Source organism: Leptonychotes weddellii, chromosome 5 (genome assembly GCF_054177405.1).
Source record: "Leptonychotes weddellii isolate Sample4059 chromosome 5, ASM5417740v2, whole genome shotgun sequence".
Lineage (NCBI taxonomy): Eukaryota > Metazoa > Chordata > Mammalia > Carnivora > Phocidae > Leptonychotes > Leptonychotes weddellii.
In genome coordinates this window covers 62,285,680-62,293,144 of record NC_138373.1, presented here as the reverse complement: position 1 = coordinate 62,293,144, position 7,465 = coordinate 62,285,680, and the positions used below count along the sequence as shown (strand labels likewise).

The following is a 7,465-nucleotide window of genomic DNA, read 5'->3' as shown; positions in this document are numbered from 1 at the left end:
TCTGTTTAATGCATTTAAACCCAGAATGTGGTTGAATCCTTGTCCCCACCTCAGTGCCAGTGCTGCTTTTTTTAGTAGAAAAACAGCAACGGTCAAATTGTTTTAATCATACATTTTTTAAAAGTCAGACTTAAAGAGGATTGAAAGGAGAATAAGAGGGGCGCCTGGGTGGCTCAGTCGTTAAGCGTCTGCCTTCGGCTCGGGTCATGATCCCAGGGTCCTGGGATTGAGCCCCACATCGGGCTCCCTGCTCAGCAGGAAGCCTGCTTCTCCCTCTCCCCTTCCCCCTGCTTGTGTTCCCTCTCTCGCTGTGTCTCTCTCTGTCAAATAAATAAATACAAAATCTTTAAAAAAAAAAAAAAAGAAAGAATAAGGTGATGTTACTGAGTTATCCAATAAGAAGCATTTTTTTTTTTAAAAAGGCATTTACTCAAAAGATTTTTTTTTAAGATTTTATTTATTTGACACACACACAGAGAGAGAGCACACAAGCAGGGGCAACAGGAGAGGGAGAAGCAGGTTCCCCATTGAGCAGGGAGCCGGATACAGGACTCGATCCCAGGACCCTGGGACTGTGACCTGAGCCAAAGGCAGACGCTTAACAACTGAGCCACCCAGGTGCCCTCAGAAGATATTTATTGAGTACCTACCATGTACTAGGCTGTGTTCTGGGCATTCTCAGAATGGAAATCATAAATATCTTGGTAATTAATTGGTAATTAATGAACAAGTTCATACTCTTTCTCCTAGAGTAAGGGCTTCCTGATGTTTGAAGTCTTCTTTTAATATTAAAAAGGCAGCAATTTAATGAAATGAGGATACCTGAAATAAGATTTTGGCATGCTGGCAAACAGGAAGGACGGATTAGGTTAATTTCATTCTTGGAGGCAGGTTAGACAGAACTCCTTAAAGCTACACATCATAGTCGTGAAAAGCAAAATTTAGTAGGCTGAGAAGCAAAATCCACTGTAATACTCTACATTTTTTTTTTTACTTTTGTGATAACCTTAAAATGTACTGGTAAATAATTATAATAATATTACCAGTAGCTACAATTTATAGGACAGTATGGGCCAAACACGGTGCTGACATGCGTTTTTAAACATTTAATCCTTACTATAAGCTTTTAAGACAAATCTTGCTTTTCCTATTTTGCAGACATGGTACTTGAAGCACAGAGGGGGTAAGAAACACATCTAAGATTACGCAGCTCTAGAACAAATTCAAACCCAGTTAGTCTGATGCCCAGATTCCCATTTGTTACAAATAAACTCCAGTCCCTCCACAGACATCTTTGTGAATCTGTCAGGCATTATAAATGGGAAGAGGACAACAAAGCGGTTAAGTGCCCAGTCTTTGGGGCCAAGCATATCTGCTGTGCATCCTGGTTCTGCTGCCGCAGAGCCAGATAGTTCCTGTCTCGCTGAGTTGTCCTGGGGATCACAGGATAATCATGTGAGGCACATGAAGCAATTCTTGGCTTTTAGCTCTTGATTAAGATTAACCATGATGACTATGGTCAAAAAGATGGTGGTGTTGATGGCATAGGAGCCAGAGCCTTGCCTTTTGAGAGAAGTCTCTTCTTAAATTGGTCCCCCCCACTCCTGAAGTCTGAGTTCCTAAGAATAATGACAAATTGTCATCAGATTGCCGGTGTGTTTCTTTCTTCACTCATCATCACCTGGGAGACAGCAATGTCGTGCTGAAGAGCCAGGACTCTGAAGCCAGGCTGAGGTGTAAATCTTGGTTCTGACACCTACCTGATAGCAACTTTGGACTAATCATGAAATGCCTAAGCCCATATGTCTCAAGCTGTTTCTGGCAAAGAATCAATTTTTTGTTTTCCTTCCCTCTCTCCTTTCTTCCTCTCCTCCCTTCTTTTCCTCCTTCCTTCCTTGTAATGTCCAATCTGTGGTGGACCAATCCTTTTGCAAAACACAATAGAAATACCTTAGCAGTGTCAAATGGCTACAAACATGCTTAAATGTCAGCTCCTAATTTCTGTCCTAACTTCACTGAGGAACGTGAACAGTTTGTGGACCTCACTCTGAGTCATGCTACTTTAATAAACTTTTGTTTCATAATCTATGAAATGGAGACCCTAACATTTATTTCATGTGGTTGTTACCAAAAAATGAAGGGAAATAATGTAGATAAAGTGCTTAGCACGTATGTGCCTAACATATGATGAGCAGTGAAGAATTACGAGCCCCCCAAAAGCTCGTATTCCCGGCCTATGGCAGAAACAGGGATGGAGAGACATAAGAGAGAGCTATAAAAAGTAAACGCCTTGAGGGCGCCTGGCTGGCTCAGTTGGTAGAGCATGAGACTCTCAATCTCAGGGTTGTGAGTTTGGGCCCCACATTGGGCACAGAGACTACTTTAAAAAGAAAAAAAAAGTAGACACCTCAAGTATTCATAGCTGAATCCCACATGAGTTAATTTTTCTCCTTATCTCTTTGGGGAACTGAATCTCTCCTTGGGAGATACATCCCACAAATCCGGTTTTTCTAGTGATTTTTTAAGAGGGGTAAGTGACTAGCCTGGGCTAAGCCCTTGAGTCATGCCAAAGGCCTGTCCATTCTGAACTCTCAGCCTGCTCTTCTGTGTTGCTCAGTAAAAGCATAAGCCTAGAGCGTCACTAAAAATAAGCAGTTTGGACATCAAAATGCTGTCCAGAAACAAGTGCATTATGATCAGGATTTCAGTTGTGGCTCAGAAGTGAGATAGCTTCCCCTGGAATTCCCAGTTAAATTAAATTGAGAAAACACTGTTGAAGTAACATATTTAATAACTATGTAATTACTCCATTGGTGGTATCATCCATTTGACTTTAGGAGTGGGATGAACAGAGGTCCCACAAGGGCTGGGGAGGAGATGGTGCTGCCCTGCAATGCTACCCAGCAGGACAATTAGTATAATGTACAATACTAGGGCCATCAGGGAGTAAGGCTGAATCACAGTGACAATTTTCAGCAACCTCCCGGCAACATTCAAAGGCTCTGTCAGTATCTAAGTGTTTAAATTGTGGTGCTAACATAAAATAGGACAGAGTCTCCTTGCTCGTGATACTTAACTGAAAATGACACAGCTGTAATGAAAGCACCAAAGGGGGGAAAAGAAAAAAACCCATAAAAAAGGAAGATGACAAACATCTCAAAGATTTGTCTGATGACTCTAGGCCTGAGTAATAGCCTCAAAATTATGAAGTAGCTTCATGAAAACAGCAGTTGAGGCATGCCTAAACTATCAGAGTAAAAGTGAGCTCTCAGAATCCAGATTTATACCAAACTTCAGTTTATATCAAACTATATTCAATAATAAATATGAAATATTATTTAATCGAACCATGTTTATTATATTTAAAACCCTTTCCATAAAAAGTCCTAATGTAAATATTCTTTTACCTTTCAGCTCTGACATGGAAAGCTCCAATATGGAAGAGCATCTGGAAGATAATATCTCTGTCAAATAAGACACTCAAAAACACTTCAGATGAAGTCTTAAACAGAAATAAATAGGCGGAGAAAAAAGATGTGAAAGTCAAATAAAAAGCCTAAAACCAGTCTGGTTGGTGAGGAGAGAAATCAATACACCAGCGCATGTAGTCTCCAACAACGAAAATATGGTCAAATTGCTCCCTTTCCACTAGCCGACTTGGCATTGTCTAAGGGGCTCCGTGTCCTTTATCAGAGAGTGCATAGAAGGAGTGGTGTAGAGCTGGAAAGAAGAAAAGGTCTCGATTCTAAAACAAGTGGAACAGGGGAAAAGGAACATTAATGGAACGACTTGTAAGGGGTAAGAGAGGGGGAAAAGAGCAGCCTTCAGGTGGGTTGCTCGAAAGGGCTTTGGAGTATCAGCCTTCAGCCACGCAAAGCTGGGCTGAAAGCTTTCCATAACATGGCCTCAACAGTGTTTCCCTTGAAAACACAGAGAGAGGATCTATGAAAAGTGCTTAGCAAGTTGCTAAGATGCCCTCTGGGTTAAAGAAGGGAGAGCCCTTGTTAAGAATAACAATAACGGTAAAGTAAGAATGGTGATTTAGGGGCTAATTCACCCACGGTTTAATCTGCCAGGCCACCAAAATATGAATATTTTCTGAAACCTAAGGGCAATAATAAAATATCATTTATATCTCAGGTCTAAATCTGTATGGCTCTCTTAAAGGGAAAATCTTACTATAAGGGGAAAGCGGAAATAAATTTGCCAAATTTATAAATTGGGGTGTAAGAAATACTCTAAGGGTTAATTTGATGTCAGGTGGTAAAGTCCTTTAGTGCTTCAATTATTTATTTATTTTTATTTATTTATTTTTTAAAGATTTTATTTATTTACTTGAGAGAGAGAATGAGAGACAGAGAGCACGAGAGGGAAGAGGGTCAGAGGGAGAAGCAGACCCCCCGCCGAGCAGGGAGCCCAATGTGGGACTCGATCCAGGGACTCCAGGATCATGACCTGAGCCGAAGGCAGTCGCTTAACCAACTGAGCCACCCAGGCGCCCCCAATTATTTATTTTTTTTTAAGTTTTTATTTAACAAAAAATTTCCAGTTTGTTAACTTACTGTGGTGTTGTATTAGTTTCGGGTGTATTATGTAGTGATTCAGTGCTTCCATACATCACTGGGTGCTCATCACAACAGGTGTCCTCCTTAATCCCCATCCCCTATTTCACCCATTCCCGCCCCCCACCTCCCCTCTGGGAACCATCAGTTTGTTCTCCATAATTCAGAGTCTACTTCTTGGTTTTCCTCTCAGTTATTTATTTAGTAAGGTACCAAGTAGTTTATGTGATATTATATTACCATTTAGCCTTTAAGCCATATTACTTAAAAAATGAATATTTCTAAGGCATAAACTGACTCAGTTTTTTCAACAAGCTGGTAGCTTGAGGGTAAAAAATGGAGAGGATTTACCGCTATAAATTGTAGAATGTTTACAGAACAGAGCAACCACAGGTAATATGGAGTATCTGGGGGCTCTAATTGAAATAAACCAACTGTAAAAGTACGTGCTTTTTGAGACAACCTGGGAAATGTACTTACGGTTTGGATATGAGATGATATTAAGGAAAAAAAGTTAATTTTATTGAGGGAGATAGTGGCATCATGGCTGTGTAAGAAAATACCCAAAAATTTGTACTGAAGAACATAATTGTGAAATGGGATCTCAATGGCTGAGTTTTGCTTCCAAATACTTCTAAAAAGGGAAAAGCAGGGATGGGTGGAACAGAGGCAGTAAATGCTTGGTATCTGTTAACTCTGGTGATGAGAATATGAAGGCTCACTGCCCTCTTTGCTCTACTTTAAATACACTTGAAATTGTAAATGATTAATTAAATGGCACGCACTTAAACATCAGGCAGTCAATGTTCTCTCACTATTTTTAAAAAGTGGTTTTTGGAAATAAAAACAATTTATTTATATTCACTTCTGTTTTCTTAAGAGATAGATTATACCACTTTTCTAGATTATTCAGGAGGAATATGATGTAATGATTTGGAACTTACAGTAAGTTACAATATTAGAACCTCTTCATTTTTTAAATCTACCTTACAGAAGCTGTGATATTATCAGGAAATTTAGCTAATTACTAAGCAAGTTTGTGTACTCTGAGAAGTCCTACCAAGATTTTGAAAGTATTTACTTCATAATGACATGGGTGAGTGGTAAAATGTATTTTTTTGTTTCAAGTAGAATACATCAATTCTTTTGGACTAAATTTATTTAATGCATTCACATATTTTTAAAAATGCAAAGAAGAAATTAAAAGCTGAGATCCTAAGGGTAATTTCTGATTTCAAAATTCAGGAGACAGCCCTCTTCTGGGCCTGAGAACAAACCCCTCAACACTTTCAGTTAATTCCAGTGTCCCCTTGTAGAAAAAGAATCATCAGCAACAACTTAGATTCTGCCTTTTTGTTTCCTCAGTATAAGCATAACCCTAGAATATCACTGAAAACAAGCAGTACGGATATCAATATGCTGTGCAAAAGTGAAGGCATTATAATCAGGATTTCAGTTGTGGCTCAGAAGTTGTAGCTTCTCCCTGTAATGCCTAGTTACATTAAATTGAGAAAACACTGTTAAAGTAACATATTTAATAACTGTGTAATTACTCCATTGGTAATACCATCCATTTGGCTTCAGGAGTAGGATGAATAGAGGTCCCTGTGTGTGTGTGTGTGTGTGTGTGATATTTGCTTCTAAGCTGAATCTAGCCCAGCCCTCTCTTTCAGCCCCTCCATAATGATGATGCCATAGGATAGTTCTAGTCATAACCACAGACCTCAAGACTAAGCAAACTAAGAGCTCTTTATTTTTAATTATTTATTTATTTACTTTTTGATAGAGAAACAGAGAGCATGAGAACTGGGGGGTGGGGGGGGTGGAAGGGGCAGGAAAGGACAGAGGCAGAGGGAGAGAATCTTTAATAGGCCCATGCCCAGCACCCAGCATGGAGCTGGTACAGGGCTTGATCTCACAACCCTGAGATCAGGACCAGAGCTGGAGTCTGATGCTTAACCAGCTAAGCCACCCAGGCGCCCCTAAGCAACTCTTTAAAAGCTCATTACTTTTTCCTTTGTCCTTTCCTGTAGAAATACTGCTTTTCACCTTCCGACTGTTTCCTTTTGAGCCATCCTGTAGGTCTTTTGTGCTTTGGGTTTTGCCTGTTACTTTCATTCCCCCCCTTTTGAATCACCCCCATATTCATTTCCCACCTCTCCAGCCTTACTTTAAGGACAATTTCTCTGCCCCTCATAGTTGGCTTTCAAATCTTCCAAGTTTCATAAATTGGGAAAAAGAAGAGTTATCGGTACATATGTTTAGTTTATGAAAGAAAACATTATCAGTAGTCCCTTAAGCAGAAGAAAACTAGATGATAGAAAGATTGTACTTTCCAAGCAAACACACAGTAATATCCATAAAATATCTTAATAATTTTACAAATAATTAGAATTGCTGTGGATTAATAAGCTGAAACAGTTTGAAAATGTTTATCAATATTTACTAGGAAAATACTACCCACAGTAGAATATTTTACAATGAAATTGGGAGTTGAATATTCTTTTAATTCTAACCTGGTGATGTAGCAAGCTCAAAAACAAACCACAAATCTACCTCTAAATAGAGGTAATGTTATCTTATTTTACAAACGATGTTATGATTATGGAGGGAGAGAGGAATTTTTTCCAGCAAGTTACAGAAAGTTCAAAATTTCAAAATATCAGTACAGGTATTTAACCGGACACGGGTAACATCAAAATCTAATCAAAATGGAATAGCAACAAAAGCCATTTCCTTCCCACCTATTTTTGCATAACATCCTGATTTACCAGCTGCAAGCCTTTTCACATGCTTGAGATAGCAGTTCTAATTTACATTACAGGCCTGTCCCAGATTAGTCATCCTGTTGATAATGCTTTGGGCTCAAATATATGTAATCTTTTACAAAAATAATCATTAAG

General features: G+C 39.1%; 1 non-coding gene across 1 annotated transcript; it reads left to right on the top strand.

The window, feature by feature from the left end:
- Positions 1–2,298: 2,298 nt before the first annotated feature.
- Positions 2,299–2,371, top strand: TRNAE-CUC (transfer RNA glutamic acid (anticodon CUC)). The gene has a single exon. It is a non-coding gene; the product is annotated as a tRNA-Glu (tRNA).
- Positions 2,372–7,465: the final 5,094 nt, after the last annotated feature.